The sequence below is a fragment of the Mus caroli genome, unplaced genomic scaffold, assembly GCF_978045245.1.
Source record: "Mus caroli unplaced genomic scaffold, Mus_caroli_1 scaffold_14, whole genome shotgun sequence".
In the NCBI taxonomy this organism is placed as follows: domain Eukaryota; kingdom Metazoa; phylum Chordata; class Mammalia; order Rodentia; family Muridae; genus Mus; species Mus caroli.
In genome coordinates, this window is record NW_028227269.1 from 86,992,149 (window position 1) to 87,006,953 (window position 14,805).

The window sequence follows — 14,805 nt, forward strand, 5'->3', positions numbered from 1 at the left end:
TATGCCACCTGATGGGAGTGTCAGGAATTGAACATGGGTCTTCTGTAAGAATAATATTTGCTCTTAAGCACTAAGTCATCTCTCCAGCCCCTTGAGCTTGAATTTGAATCCCCATAGTCATCTTTGCTGGCATGCAGATTCTAGTTCCGTGACTCCCTAGAGTGGGAGCTGATATCCTGTTCTACAAGGCCATTGTGCTGTCACAGTGCCCACCTTTGACTGTTATGGGATAAAGTAGCTACACTCCGTGGTTCATCAATAGCATCTGATGGCAATGAACTTTCTGGTGTTGTTCACTCTTTTCCCTGGAGAATCCAACTGTGCTTTCAAACCATATTATTCATGTGGGGGAATCAAACCCGGTATCACTCCTATGTGAGGTTTGTTGTAGTCCCCTCTGAAGGGAATCCCTCTTTCTTTTTCACTCCCAACCCCCCCCCACTGCCTACGATATGACTCCCTAGCTAGTTAAGCTATTTTTTGAGTTTGAGTTAAAACCATTTCAGACATATTTTTAACTACGTCCTGTTCAAAAAGCTGTTAGCATTTGGCAATCATTCCATCTTGAGCTTGAATCCTGAGGAGGATTTTTTTTAAAAAAAAAAAAACCCCACAACCAAGTAAAGTATATTATTTAAAAATAGTTTTAGTGTGTGGGCCAGGACCATGGGAATACAGCTAGGGTGTGCTATGGGCTCTAAAATGACCCTTGCCTTTCCTGTCTGGACCTCTGTTGGATGTAGTGTTGGGCACATGGGAGGGGATGGTTGGGTCCTACCCAGCAAGGGGGAGGGAGAGAGAGGGAGAAGTGCCACCTACATAAAGAGCTAAAGTCATCAGTATCGATTCTGGTTGAGCTTTAGAATAGGATTATCAAGAATGACAGCAGGGGTCACACTTTTCTTGTCCATGATCCTGAGATAGTCCAGAAATAGTAGGTCACTGTCACCATTAGTAAGGTAAGGATGCATTATGGAGGGACTTCTGGAAGTTGTGACTATGGGAATGTTTGTTGTATTTAACAAGTACTTATAGCAGCCTTTCCCTAATGACATCAACTGAGCACTTTACAAATATTCAAGACCATTAAACACTGACTATTCCTGGAGCATGTTAAGGTTTGATCCCTAAGCAGGATATTTTAGAGTTGCTTTGAAAATGGTTTGAGTGCTAGGAATGGTTTCTGCCTCAGTATTTTTTTTCTTTGTAAAGTTTGGTTTTGGTTATGTTTCCCACCACCATCAGCCTATACAAGGTGCCCACCTTCGGGTCCTGGAGAAGGATGTGGCTGCAGAATAGACATACAGCTCCCTACCTGGATCTCCCCCAGCCTGGAGTCCATAGTCCTTTGTTGATGGTCCTTCTTAGCTGGCAAAAGGCTGATGAATTCAGGAGATGACTGGAAAGCTTGTACTGGCTGCAAGCCCTGGAGACTCTTTTGTTCCATGGGATAAGCAGGATGCTTGGAGTTAGAAACAGTTACTGGGAACTGACCTCCTCAAAGCCTGACTATTCAGATCCCCCCCCTGGGCTGGTGCCTGCACAGAGACAAATCTTACATTCACCTGCTGCCCTTCCTTCCTTTGCCAGACATGGTTGTCCAGATTAGGTCCTGCCTTTTTAGAATTTTGGAAGCCCTGCTATAGTCTCCATGTGACTCCCTGCTGTCTCTGTGTCCTGTGATTGGACTCTTTCAGTGCATGTCTCCTCCTTGAAAAATACTAGGTTGCTTTATGGCACAATCTGTCATGCACAATGAATGTCTAATAAAGCTAATTAATAAGAAGTCACTTATTAATAACAAGGGAGTTATCATAACATAGAGGACAGAAAGCCAAACTGACTCCCACAGGCCGGCAATGTAGTACAACCCTTGGGAGACAAGTGCAAGAACACAAGGAATGTTTGCAGGGGACCTTGGGCAAAATACTTTGGGCTAATATCATTGGAGGATATGTTTGAAATCTGCTCAGGAGTAGGGCATGTGAGGTGTTAGTGATTTTAAAAACAATACAACAGAGAAGATTGGGGGACTGGAGAGCTTGGCTCTACTGAAGTCATGCCTTGGGGATTAGTATTGCTATCTAATGTCTATTCTAGTGGCTTGATCTTGGTGTAAGAACTCTTTGAGAATTGTATGATTATTTGGAGTAGAGTGATGGGAACACAGAACGTAGCACCCATTTAGCCAAGAGACATGGTTCAGTTGGTAGGGTGCTTGTCTAATATGCATGAATCCCTGGATTTGACTACTAGCTATGGATAGATGGAATATGGTGTTGTGGATCTGTAATCCTGGAAGCAGGAGGTAGAGGAGGAAGCAGGAGAATCAGAAGTTCCAGGTTATCTTAGCAAATTTGAGGCTAGCTGGCTTATATCACCAGATAATGTCTCAAACAAACAAACAAACAAACAAACAAACAACAAGAACAACAAAAACCCAAGCTCCAAACAAGATAAAATAAAACAACAACCAAAAAAAAAAAAAAAAAAGAAACCAAAAACAACATCCCCAAACCAAAAACTAATTAGCAAGTAGAAAGAAACACTTAGTAGAAGGGAAACAAATGAAATCATTGATGATTCTAACCATGTTCCAAAGACAATGGGAAGACCAGTTAGTAAACAGAATCTTAACAATAGAGGGTCTAGAGAGATGTCTCAGAGGCCAATAGCAATTGCTATGTAAGCATGAGTTCAAACCCCCAGGACCCCCCTTAAGCTGCTGTTTAGACCAGGGTATGTGAATAGATGGGAGGATCTCTGGGCTTCAGAGCTGCCAGTCTAGCTCCCAGATCAGTGAAAGACCCTGTCCAAAGGCAAATGACAGAAAATGATAGATCAGGATACTTGATATCCTCCTTTGGTCCTCACATAGGTCCATGTGCATTGCATATACTGGTGCACATACACTATACTACATACACACACACACACACACACACACACACACACACACACACACACACACACACAAACTGGTGTAATAAAGCTACAAATTTTTCAGTAAAAGCAACCTGAAATTTATACAGCAAGCAAGAGTCATTAGGGAATCAGAGAGAGAGATACCAAGTCTGTTTATTGAGAATTCTGATTTTATATGCACAGTCTTATTTATAAATGTGCATTGTATAAACTTCAATAGAAGACACACTAAAAACCAACTTGCATGAGTTAAATGGAGTGCTCTGTTAGTGCCTGACACATGCTTACTATTGTACTGGGCAGATGGTGATAACTCTAGAGATGAGGACCCAGTTCATCTCATTGGTTACTGCTCTCTTAAATTCTTTTCTGACAATAATAGCAGAAATTCTTGATACCTTTGGGGCATTTTACTACTATAGGTACTTAGCCTTGTTGCTACTCTATCTTTTGTGAATATTCATGTGCATGGTTGTGTGTGTGTGTGTTTGTGTGCGCGTGCATGCGCATGTACGTGCACTTACCCCACTAGCTAATGTGTAGGTTAGAGGTTAATGTCTTCCTCATTCTATGCCTTATTATCTTTTATCAAGGTGTTTGTATGCATGTATGTATGTATGCATGTATGTATGTATGTATGTGCATGTCTGTATGAGTGTATGCCATATGTCTGAAGAGTCTAGAAAAGGGTATTGAATGCCCTAGAACTAAAGTTATAAAGCATTGGTTAACTTCCCCAAAGTGGTTACCAGGAAGTGAACTCTGCCTTGGGTTCTCTGTAAGAGCAGGAAGTGCTCTTATAAATGAGCCATCTTTCCAGTGCCACACAACTTGTCTATTGAGATAGAGTCTATCACTGGGACCTGGAACTCATGATTTAGCTAGGCTAGCCGGCAGGTATGTCTCATTGATATGCTTGTCTCTATGTCCCCAGTTCTAGGATTATAAGTCATGCCACTGCATTCGGATTTTTACATGAGTCCTGGGGAACTCAGGTGCTCATGCCTTCCTGACAAGTACTTCATTGACTGACTGACTTATCTCTCCAACCCTTCCCCTTTAGGCTTTTGTTGTCACATCCCTTGAGCCTTTTACTGATAGGTTACATCTTCTGAATTTTCCTGATGTAGTCTGGGAACAAATAAGGTGCACAGGCTTTGAGGAAGGCTTGCTAAGGAGGACCTAGATGTGGAACCAGGACAGTTTAGGTCTAGAGTAAACAGGCAGGGTTGAAAATCTGTATATAAGATTAATTCATGAAGACATATTTGTTTGTGTTCCTATGTGTGATGGTTGCATGGGGGTATTGAAGAATGGAACACACACACACACACACACACACACACACACCACTCACACACAGATACAGATTCTCTCTCTCTCTCTCTCTCTCTCTCTCTCTCTCTCTCTCTCTCACACACACACACACACACACACACACACACACACATGAGATTGTTATCTAAAACGCCAAACACACTACAATATAGACTTGTGACTGTCTGTGACCACCTAGGGTTGGTCCAAATGCAGCTAGTTTACTATGCTTATATTACATTATGACCTAATATATTCTGTCTCCAGATTAGAATAACTGCTCATGTATTGACAGTCCCATTGGATGTCTTTTACACTATTCTATATTACTTTCCTTTTCTTTATATGAGCACACCTCTACCTCTATCCAAAGGACTGAAGATTTACTGGGCCAGGGACCGTGACAGATCCATTTGGTGTCTTGGGAGCCTGATACTTGGGACACACAGCGTTAATGATGCCTGGGGTGGGAGAATGCTAGGATGCTGGGAAAACATGCTGCAGGAGGCACAGACCTAACAACTGCCATCCTGGGAGGGGAAGCATAGTAGCCCTAGTTCTGGATTTATGTAGACCTGGTTTTAAATTTCTGGTCAGCTATTTCTGTCCACAGGGGCTCGAGAAACATTTGCAAAGCTCAAGATGGACTCAAGTTAGTACTAGCCTCAGTGGACTGAAAAAGGTGCTGGTCTGTAGCAATGCTCGATAGCTGTTAATGGCTATTATTGCCATTGGCGTTGGCCTGAAGAACATCACTGTGTGAATACATCCTTGTAAAGGTGGGGTAGGAGTTGAAAGGACTTGGGGATGTTTTCTTGCTATGGGCACCAAGGTCTGACACTGATCAAAACCTCTGTGATTGTTGCCACCCACTGCCGTCCTTTGTTTAGGCTTGACTAGGGTAATGCTTCCTCACAGAGACTAGTTATCAAATTGGTGACAGATCTCTGAGGAATTTGGAGTGTGGTGGAGATGCCTGGACCCTGTGCTCTGGGTACAAGTCAGGGTAGACACTTCCTTCTGACCCCCTAAAGCTTGAGTCCAGTCTCTACATCCTTTGGCTTTCAGCTGCTCTGGGATAGACTTAGCTATATTGTGGGTCTGTTTTCTGGGGTGAGGTCCCACTGAATGGAAGTATCATTTGTCATTTTCATTTCGATGTCCCTGGCTGCCTGTCCTTGTGTCTCATCTAGATCCAGCAGTCAGAGGTGTTTGTTGAAGGAATGGTTTCCTGTCCTAGTTACAGCCTCGAACTCCACCAGATGCTCAAAGATTGCCCTGATTTTGCAAAGGAAAGTGACTATTTAGAGAAACTGAGGCACACATTAGGTTAGTATCCTCTCTACCTCTTTTGTCAGCAGTGAACAAGTGCACCAAGAAGGAGGTGGGCAGTCCTTTTATTGTACAGGAGTGCAGGGGTGTGATGATTTCTTTTCCTTTCTTTCTTTCTTTTTCTTTTTTCTTTTCTTTTCTTTTTTTTTTTAAATCTTTATTTGGAGTCTTGTTCCAGTTCTGGAGAGGAACTCTTCTCTCAGACTGGGGTGAGGGCGAATGATACTCACAGAGAGCTCGCTTCAGAGCGCCCCTTCCCTGCTAATATCTTCTCAGCTGTTTGCAAAATACCCAGGGAGGAGGTGAAGCCCTAAGCCAGGCAGCCTAGCTGTCTCTTTAAATGCCGGGGTCTGTGTGGAAGAGGGAGGGGCCAGCTCTGGAGTGCGTGAAATTCCTGGGCTCCTCTGGCAGTCTCTGGCTCAGAGCGCAGCCCTACACATCTCCTCTTGCATGCAACTCACTGAGCAAGGGAGAGGCAAAGCATCCTCCCCTCACGCAGTCACCGGCAGCTCCAGACACACAGGACCTGCTTTTCGCACCTCCAGCATTTTCCCTTCTTCCCTGCCACTCCCTCCCAGAGAGAGAAAAAGAGAGAAAGAAAAAGGAAAAGGAGTCAGAAAGACTCTGGGATTTGAATCTTTCGAAGGAGGAAACACCCAGCAAACTCAGTTGATTAAACACCAAACTGACAGATTCCCAACTCTTCGGTTCAACCCAGAGGTAAGATTCTAGGGGAAAAGGAAGGCAGGCAAGAGGCAAACCGACTCCGGGTTTTGTACATTCCGGGAAGAGGTTGCACCTGAGAGGATAGAAGTTTTCTGTTGGGAGCGACCAACCTAGATTTTTTTTCTTTCTTTTCCTTTTTCATTTTTTAATTTTTTTCTTTTAAACGCCGTATTTGAGGACCACAACTGACCTCGGGAATGGATTTTCAACTCTTCTTGTTTTACTTTGGTTTCTCCTGGAAGTTGTGCTCTTTGGCTCGAGACGTTAGGAAAGTCAGAAAATGTTTTAGATTTATTATATTCTTCCTCTTTTTTTAATCACTTATTTGTTTTTTTATGACTTTCTCCTATTTGATTTGATTATTAATCCAAAATGATGTGTGTCTATCACTTCATTTTAGGTTCGTCTTTTTTTCCTTGACATTTTGAAGCCACTTTCTCTCTTTTCCTGAAGAAGGGACTTTGAGAATCACAAGAAGGCAAAATTAGATGGGGACAGGGATTTCCCTTAGCGTTAGAAAACTGAAGTATGTGTATGTGTGTACACACTCATATGTGTGTTTTTGGAGGGGGTGTGGAAAGGTCATTCTTTGTAAAATTTCAACTTGGACTCCTACTATCTTGAAGAGGCACACTCAAGAGGTGAAAAGGTTGTGTGTGTGTGTGTGTGTGTGTGTGTGTGTGTGTGTGTGTGTGTAGGTGCACAAGTGTATGTGTACTCCTTTCTTTGGATCAGTTACAAGGGAAATCTCCCTCCTCTGCCTTCCATTTGTTTATATTAATGATTTAGTAGCAAGCTTGTCTGAAAACTTGCACTCTGGGTAAGCACTGTGGGTTTTGCAAGCTCTGAGTGACCTTAAAGCCTGGTTTGATGTATTGTTTTTTTCTTTTCTTTTTCTTTTTCTCTCCCCCCCCCAAGCTCTGTGTTGTATCCAGAGTTTGGGCTCTCTCTCTCTCTCTCTCTCTCTCTCTCTCTCTCTCTCTCTCTCTCTATTTTTTTAACCACAAAACTTAACTGCTCTAAAAACATTGTACTGATTACAATGAAAAGACAAATCTGCCCCTCAGCCTCCATCCTTCCCTAAGCTAGTGATGTAATACCAACCTATGGACTCTGCTGCCTTGCAGGTGACTTATCTTGTGAGTACTTGTTAAAAAAATTAATTGCCCCTTTCCCCTATTAAATGCATCCTTCTTTTGATTTTTGCTCAGAAAAACGATAATGTGATGAGAAAATTGTATATGTATATATTTTGCACATTATTATTGTGTTTAGATAGAGCGGGTTTTCCCTTCCTTGAATTTTATTTTGTATTATTATTATTATTTGTTATTATTATTTTCATGCAAAGGTCAGAGATCGTGGAGAGCAAGTCTAGGATAGAGTGATCCCAGTTGGACCGCATAAGAGTAGATAGACTAGGAACTGTCTTCTCTCCGCTTCTTCTAGCTAGCTATTCCCGCTTTGGGGAGAGAGTGTTTCTTTTGCTACCCTGATCCACCCCAATATTCTGAATTAATTTCCCTGCCTTGGATCTAGAGGATGACCCCAGGAGAGAGGGGAGAACTCCCTGTCACACCTGGAGGACGGTGTAGTTTTGGGGGTCAGATGACCGTGTGTCTTTGTGATGAAGAGTCTGAAGGAAATTTGAACTGCCAGCACACTGGGTGACTTGGTTGCTGGGATAGTCTATCTGGGGGCACCTGGAGGTTAGTCAGGGGAGCCCACAGAACAGTCCCTTTCTTAATGTGCTGCTGTGGGTAGAGCCTTCCTACATCGTTCAAGGGCTTCAGCGTCGCCTTTCAAGTTACAATGGTCCCGCTGGCTATGATGGGCAAGTTTACCTAAGGGCTGCTGGGTACGTGTCGAAAGGATGGAGAGACCAGGCAAAGCTGGTATTTTTCTTTCTTAATCTTCAGGCTTAATCTCCCTAACTCATATCGGGGTAAACGATATTTCAGATGGGTACAGCTTGTACAGATGTATTCCTATTGTTTGATATTTGCTGTTATTGGGGAATGGAGTAAGGGCTCTTGGCCCATTTTCTGCAGCCCTGGGTTCACCCTGCAAGACAATCTTCCCTTCCAGAGAAAGGGGAAAAGGCTGGACATTGGAAGTTCGCTATTAAAGTGAGCAACAGGGCTGGGTTAGAAAAAAAAATATATATTTTTAACCACTGGACTGTGCAAATGCCCCTTTCTGGAGCTTTCTTGCCCTTTCTAATGAAATATTAATTTTTGGAAATTGCTTCTTAAGAAGTGAGACTAAGAATCAAAGAGATTCTAGATTTCGAGAGACTACTCCGTCTTTGCTTCTCTGGTAGCTCCCTAATATTTATTACTGGGGGGACTGATGGGGTATGGCCTCCGTTTTTCTTGGTTTCTTTTTAGTGCTGCGTTCCTATGTTGATGGTTGCTGCTTATATAAGGAAGGGATGTATCGAGGTGGATTGATGCTTGAGGTTTTGAGATCGGCTACTGAGATTGGGTGGCGGTTGGTGTGTTTGTCGATGTGCATGGTAGGAAGGTCTTTTCTTTTGGATGGTGGGGGACAAGGGAATGGTCGGAGAATGGTAGATGAGATGTTCCAGTGAATGGGGACGTGAGGGGACACAGAGGTGAGGTTGGAAGTCACCGATTTGCAGAATTTCTGTCCTGTATCCCCCCTTTCTCTCGCTCCTTGAAAAAAAAATCCATTATCTCTAAAAACACATTATTCTTCAATTGGCCTTTTAGAGAAGAGAGAGAGAGGGAGAGGGAGGGAGGGGAGGGGTTAATTTGGTGAGGGGGCTTGGTTGTAATTAGCCCACTGCTGCAAAACTGAGATACACAAATCCATCGGCACCAGCTTTGGGGGCTCTGAGAAGCAGCGGAGAGATGGGGTCGGGTTGTCAGCCTTGGATGAACAGTGTAGGCGGTGGGGTTGATGTTTGGGTATTGTGTGTGTTTGTGTCTCCGTGTGCGTGCAATTTTGTCCACTTCATCACCAATTTCACCTCCCTCAATCCTGCCGTAGTCTTGCCTTCCATTTCTATCCACCATTCCCTCTACCCTCTACCCAACCCCCTTTCCTTCAGCCCTTTCCATCTCCATGAAAAAATTTTGATTCTGATGACTATGCGGCTCTCTCTTTTTTTTTTTTTTTTTTGTCTTTTCGCTACACAACAGTGGTGCGATGGCCTTTCCTACATGCCACACGGATGCAGCCTTCTGATAGGAGGGCTAAGTCGGCACATCCACACACGCAACAGCACACGCTTTTGCACACACATTCTCTCACACGCAGGCGACCAAAGGCTTGATTGCATTCGGTTGATTTTGTTGCCTTTGCCTCTTCCCCCACTTCCATCTCCACCCACGGCCCCTTTGCCCATCTTCATGCAGGGAACCCAGGAACGCTGTAGCCTCATCTTCTTGCCACCGCTGCTGCTGTTTTACCCTCTTGCTTTTATGCTTTTCTAAATGCTGTGGTGTGTCGCAGTTCATGGGATTAGTATGTTGTGGGGTGGGGGTGGGGATACCTCACGAAGAGATGGGTAGATGACATTAATTTTTTTTTTTTTTGGGCCAAATAAGCACTCGGTGATAATGATCCAATTTAACCATCCATGAAATCTATGTTTGCGGCACACTGAAGGGAGGTTGCAGGGGAGAGCAGGGTCTGGACTGGATTATCTCTGGGGAACTTGATGCCTGGAGAGCAGACAGCCCCCACCCTTATGCTCATGGCTATGTGCTTTCACACACGCCAACACACACACAACCCTGATCAGTGGACTGTGTCAAGCCGGAGGGCACTGCAGAATATCCCTGAGACTTGTGGTTTGTTGGGAAGGTAGAGTGATGTCTTTGTCCTACCTAGCTCGCTGATATATAGATGGTGCAAGGTCTTGAAATTCTTGGTGGCCTTTGTGTTGCCTTTTTTTATGGGGGCTAGAATGGTGTTTGTGTTTTTTCCAGACAGAGCCATGTCTCCGATTGGATGACATGGGATTCTCGACCCTGTACGTGTGTGGTTCAGATAGGAGACTGACTGATTTTTTTTTTTTTTTTTTTTTTTTTGGTGCTGGGTGGCTGTTTGTAGTGGATGTCTGTCTACTGGGGAGGTGGAGTACTATGGGGAAAGGAAGGCAAAATTGGGGGCATTTATCAGGGGAGGGGAGAATAGAGTCTTCAAAGAAAGAGAAAAGAGGGTAGGGGGAGAAGCTGCTTGCAACTCTAGCAGGAAGCCTCAAGTGAGATTCCCGGTCCACCAAGCAAAACTGTGGGTGGGTGAGCTCAAGGGTGATGGGTGGGTGGATGGAGACCGAAGGGGGAGGAGGGACAGGTGGGTAAAATGACGGGTTTTCCCTGCTACCTCCCCAGAACGCTGGGCTGAGCTCAGAGGAAGGCTTTGCTTTCCCAGGAGGTATCAGCCACCTCTTGGGTGGTGTGGCCTTGTTGGAGGCTGCAGCCTGCAAGAACTGAAACTGCCCTTGGCCATGAGATCAGCTAGAATCTCCTGTTCTCTCTGGCTTCAGCTGCTTTCCTTGCCAGACGCCATTTTCCCCTTCTTCTTCAGCTAGAGGTGTGTCATGTTATTAGCAATTATAAGTGAAATTGAAAAACATAAAAAAAAAAAGTCCTTAAAGCAAAATGTGGATTGTCCCATCTCTCCTGTGTTGTTCTCTCTCCCTGGCACTGACCTTGAGGAGTTGGGGAGAAGGAGTTACGTCATTGCTGGGAAAAGGGGAGAGTTGGGGAGTTGGATGCCTGGGAGGTGGATTACTGTGGCAAAACCCAGAAAAGAACTTGCTCTCAGGATCTTGGGCTATACTCTCCTTGTATGGCCTTCAGATGTAGATGGGAGAGTTTCAAAAGAGGCAAGCATTGCTTCCCAAGCATGTCACCTGGAAATATATTCTGTCACAGTTGTGGTCAGGCCCCAAGGCCTTCTGTATGTATTTTTGTAGTGAAGACCCAGTTGTACTGCAGTGGTGATCTGTGGGCTAGCTGAGATAAGTACAGCTGGGCCAGCCACAGGTGGCTGAGCTTGGCTTGGGGCAAAGGCTGTGGTACTAGCAATCAGTCCCTTCCTGCAAGTTGTGGCTCAAATGACACCTCCTCAAAGGGACCTTTCTTGACCTGCTTTGTAAAATAGTCCCCTTTAATATTCTGATGGTACTCCTGCTCAGCTTACTGTCTTGACTTTTAATCATTACTGAATATTGTGTAAAATATTGATATACAGTATTTAATTTCTGCCCATAGAATTCGAGCTCTGTGAGGTCAGGGACTTTATTTTTATCTGTGTTCCCAATGCCGAGGGACATTCCTTTGCACATAGTGATAGTGGGTGGGTGTTCAATAAATATCTGCTAGTTGGAGGAAAGAAACATATGGGTTTGGGGATGGAGTTGCCTTTGCTTTAGCATGTTGCTTTCTGGGAGAGCTGAACTTTGCTCAGGGTTATCTTAGTTCTGCCTGCAAGTCTAGATCTGTTGAGGTAGTTGTCAAGTATGAACTTTCTGAGTTCAGTTGAAAGCTCTTTTCTCATGCTGGCTCAGAGTCACTATGCCCCCTCATACTCTCTCAACATCGTATCCCTCAGCAGTTTAGAAATGTGGTACTTATACACTACCTCAGACCCAAGATTTTTTTCTATGTAGCATCTCACTTAATCCTCCAAGTAATTCAAAGCAGCATACTAATATTATTTGCTCTATTGACAGAGAAGGAGACTCTGACATTACTAAAGATATCTGATAAAATGACAGATCAAGAGCTTGACCTCAAATGGGTCTTAGTTCAGAGCCTAATCTCATGGCCTTCATATTATGTTGTTAGAAAGAAAAGAAAAGTAAGCCATGTTTCTTTTAAGTGTCCTCAAATACAAAAGAGGGAAGTGAGGCTCAGTAACATTGCTCAGTGACATTGCCTATTGAAATTATATATAACACTGGTATGGACAGAGCTGGAATCTAGGTTCCCTGGATGCTGTTGTTATGGCCCTTCACAGCTGTCTCTCAGCTTTCCTTCATTCATCAGGGAGTGGGGTTTTGGTGAGAGAGGATGGTAGGTGTGTCTTGGAGGAGAACAAGTGAAATGTTTGTAGAGTTAAAGATATAACAGATGATGTTTCGGGGTTCTCAGGCTAGGGTGTTCCTGGGGAGCTCTGTTTCCAGGTTACTAGAGTCAGAGTGAGTCAAGGATATCTTTTGAAGGCATTAAAAGAAGAGACTCCACTCTGTGTGTGTGTGTGCTAGTGTGTGTGCATGCACACATGTCTGTGTGTATGTGTGCGCACTCATGTGCATGTGTCAGGGAGTGTGTTGAGTGTTCTCAATGTGCATGCCATCCTGCCCTAGAAGTTATAGGGGCTCCATGATGCAAGCAGCCCATGACTGCATCCTAACAGCCTGGAACTGAGGTGCTGACAGGCTTTCCCAGGCTGTTAGCTCTTGATTCTTAAGGAGGGATAAGTAGACCTACACACTATATGGTTCAGTTTTGTTCTCAGAGGATGGTTAGAGATACTAATGGTGTCAAGTATGTGTGAAAGTCTTACCAGTCTTCTCTGCTCTACCCTAGGTTTGGACTTGAATGATCCAAAGTGGGGATTGGAGATGGATGACCTTGAATGTGTGTTAGAGATTAATGATCCTAAAGAGGGGTTAGAGATGAATGACCTGAATAGGAGTTAAAGATTCTAGCCAAGAGTGCATCTGCTTGTTTGGAGGAGGTGAACAGAATAAAATGGAGCCTCAGAACCAGGGAAGGGTTATCCGTAGCCAGAACCTTGAAGCTTGACACCTAGTCATTTCTGTGTGACCTTGAGATGGTATAAATGAATGCTCTGGTTTGTTGACAGTTCCTGTTTAGGACTATGTCCTAGTCTAATTATTAGGTTTCAACGGTGTCCTGGTTTGGATGATAAGATATATGGTCATCCTTCTTTAAGATGACATCACCTACTTTCTCTTAATGGGACAGAAGGGTGTATGCTAGAGTCAGAAATCCAATTTTATCTCCAGGAGGTAGCCAAGAAGAGAGCCATTCTCTAGTGATGCTACCAATTTACAAAGGATTAAGACTTCAGTCTTCTAACTAGTCCCACTACCACTACGTCTCCATCTCTATCCCAAGCAGTCCTACTAGAGCTAATGATAACATTTGACTCCTGACTATGCATCACGCACTATGCCTAGGTCTTGACCTATGCTATCTTGCTTAGTTTTCTGACCACTCTGTAGGAGAGGAACAGTTATCATTTCCAAAAAGTCACGGAGGCTGAAGATATTAAGTAACATATCCAAGGTCACTAGGTAGGGAATGGCATGCCTAGCTTTGAAGCCTTTATTCTGTATCACTGTGCTGTGCCACATCCATCTATGGACTTGATGCTGAGAGCTGTCCCACACTCTGGGATATGCTTAAGAACTTGGTATGAGTCTGGGGAACTGGAATTAAAGAGTAAGGCTGATCAAGGAGAGGAACCGCTCCTAGATTTTTAAATATTGTTTTGGAAGTCTGTCTCCCATGTCTCAGTGACCTTTACTTTAAGTACCCACCCAAGGAGGGAGTTAGGTGGTTTGGAATGGTGGATAGTGGATAGACGATAGAGAACCTGAACCCCATCTCTCCTTTGCACTGTGATGCAGGGCCTTATGTGGATGGGAGGGGTGTGGCATTGTGCTGTCCATGGTCCTGGAATCTCACCTTTACTGTGAGACAAAGAGACAGTTGTGTAGCATCTGCCTCATCTGCTATTTCACTAGATGGGCTCCATCCTTATTTTATGGGGAACTTGCCAGTTGGAGAGACTAGCTAGCATATTTAAGATTGTCATCAAGAAACAGCAGGCCTAAGTTCCAAGCTTGGGTCTCAAAGGGGGCATGAAAAAGAGGGGGCATCGTTATTGATAACTAGAAGGGGGCATATTTCTGAGAGAAGTCTTCATATCAGTTCCCAATGTCTAGACAAGGCTTTAAGGTCTTCATCCTGGTCAGCCATCACTGGTCTCCAATTTCCTCACCATAGCTATGGCAAGAGACCTGCTGCTGACCTTAGCTTTGAATGAGTCTTGATTCAGTTTGGAGAAAAGCAGAAAATGGGACCCTGCATGGTGTCACAGAAGGGGTACCCAGACTTCCCTCTTTGTCCAAGGAGCAATAATATATGCACTCACTACAAGCTAATCCATAACCCCTCTGCCTTGTAGGGTAAAGGCAAGAAGGGGCTGGAGGCTTCTTTCCTGAGACAGGAAGAGAGAACCCAAGAGGGGAGAGACTGGGGATTTCCAGGCTGGTGGACCCAGAAGGAGGAAGAAGGAAGTTTTTCTTGGTTGAGAGGCAGGGACAAGGAGAACTATTTTTCTGACTGAGGGGCCCCTCTGCAGCCCCCAAGCTGAGCAGCATTAGCTTCATTGTAGTCCCATTGAAGACTCTGTTTATTTTTCCAATAATGTGTTAATTAAACATCGATTTCCGGGTAGAGGAAAGGGAATTGGATTGCCAGAACTAAATGG

The 14,805-nt window shown here is 44.2% G+C and overlaps 1 protein-coding gene across 18 annotated transcripts in view; it reads left to right on the forward strand.

Moving 5' to 3' along the window:
- Positions 1–6,004: 6,004 nt before the first annotated feature.
- The window catches only part of Nrxn3 (neurexin 3), a 1,606,331-nt gene continuing 1,597,530 nt past the window's right edge, over positions 6,005–14,805 (forward strand). For all 18 annotated transcript variants that reach the window (XR_015045250.1, XM_085830590.1, XM_029484639.2 and 15 more), the window contains exon 1: positions 6,005–6,294. The gene's annotated coding sequence lies outside the window, so the exon portion shown is untranslated. The remainder of the gene's footprint in view (positions 6,295–14,805) is intronic.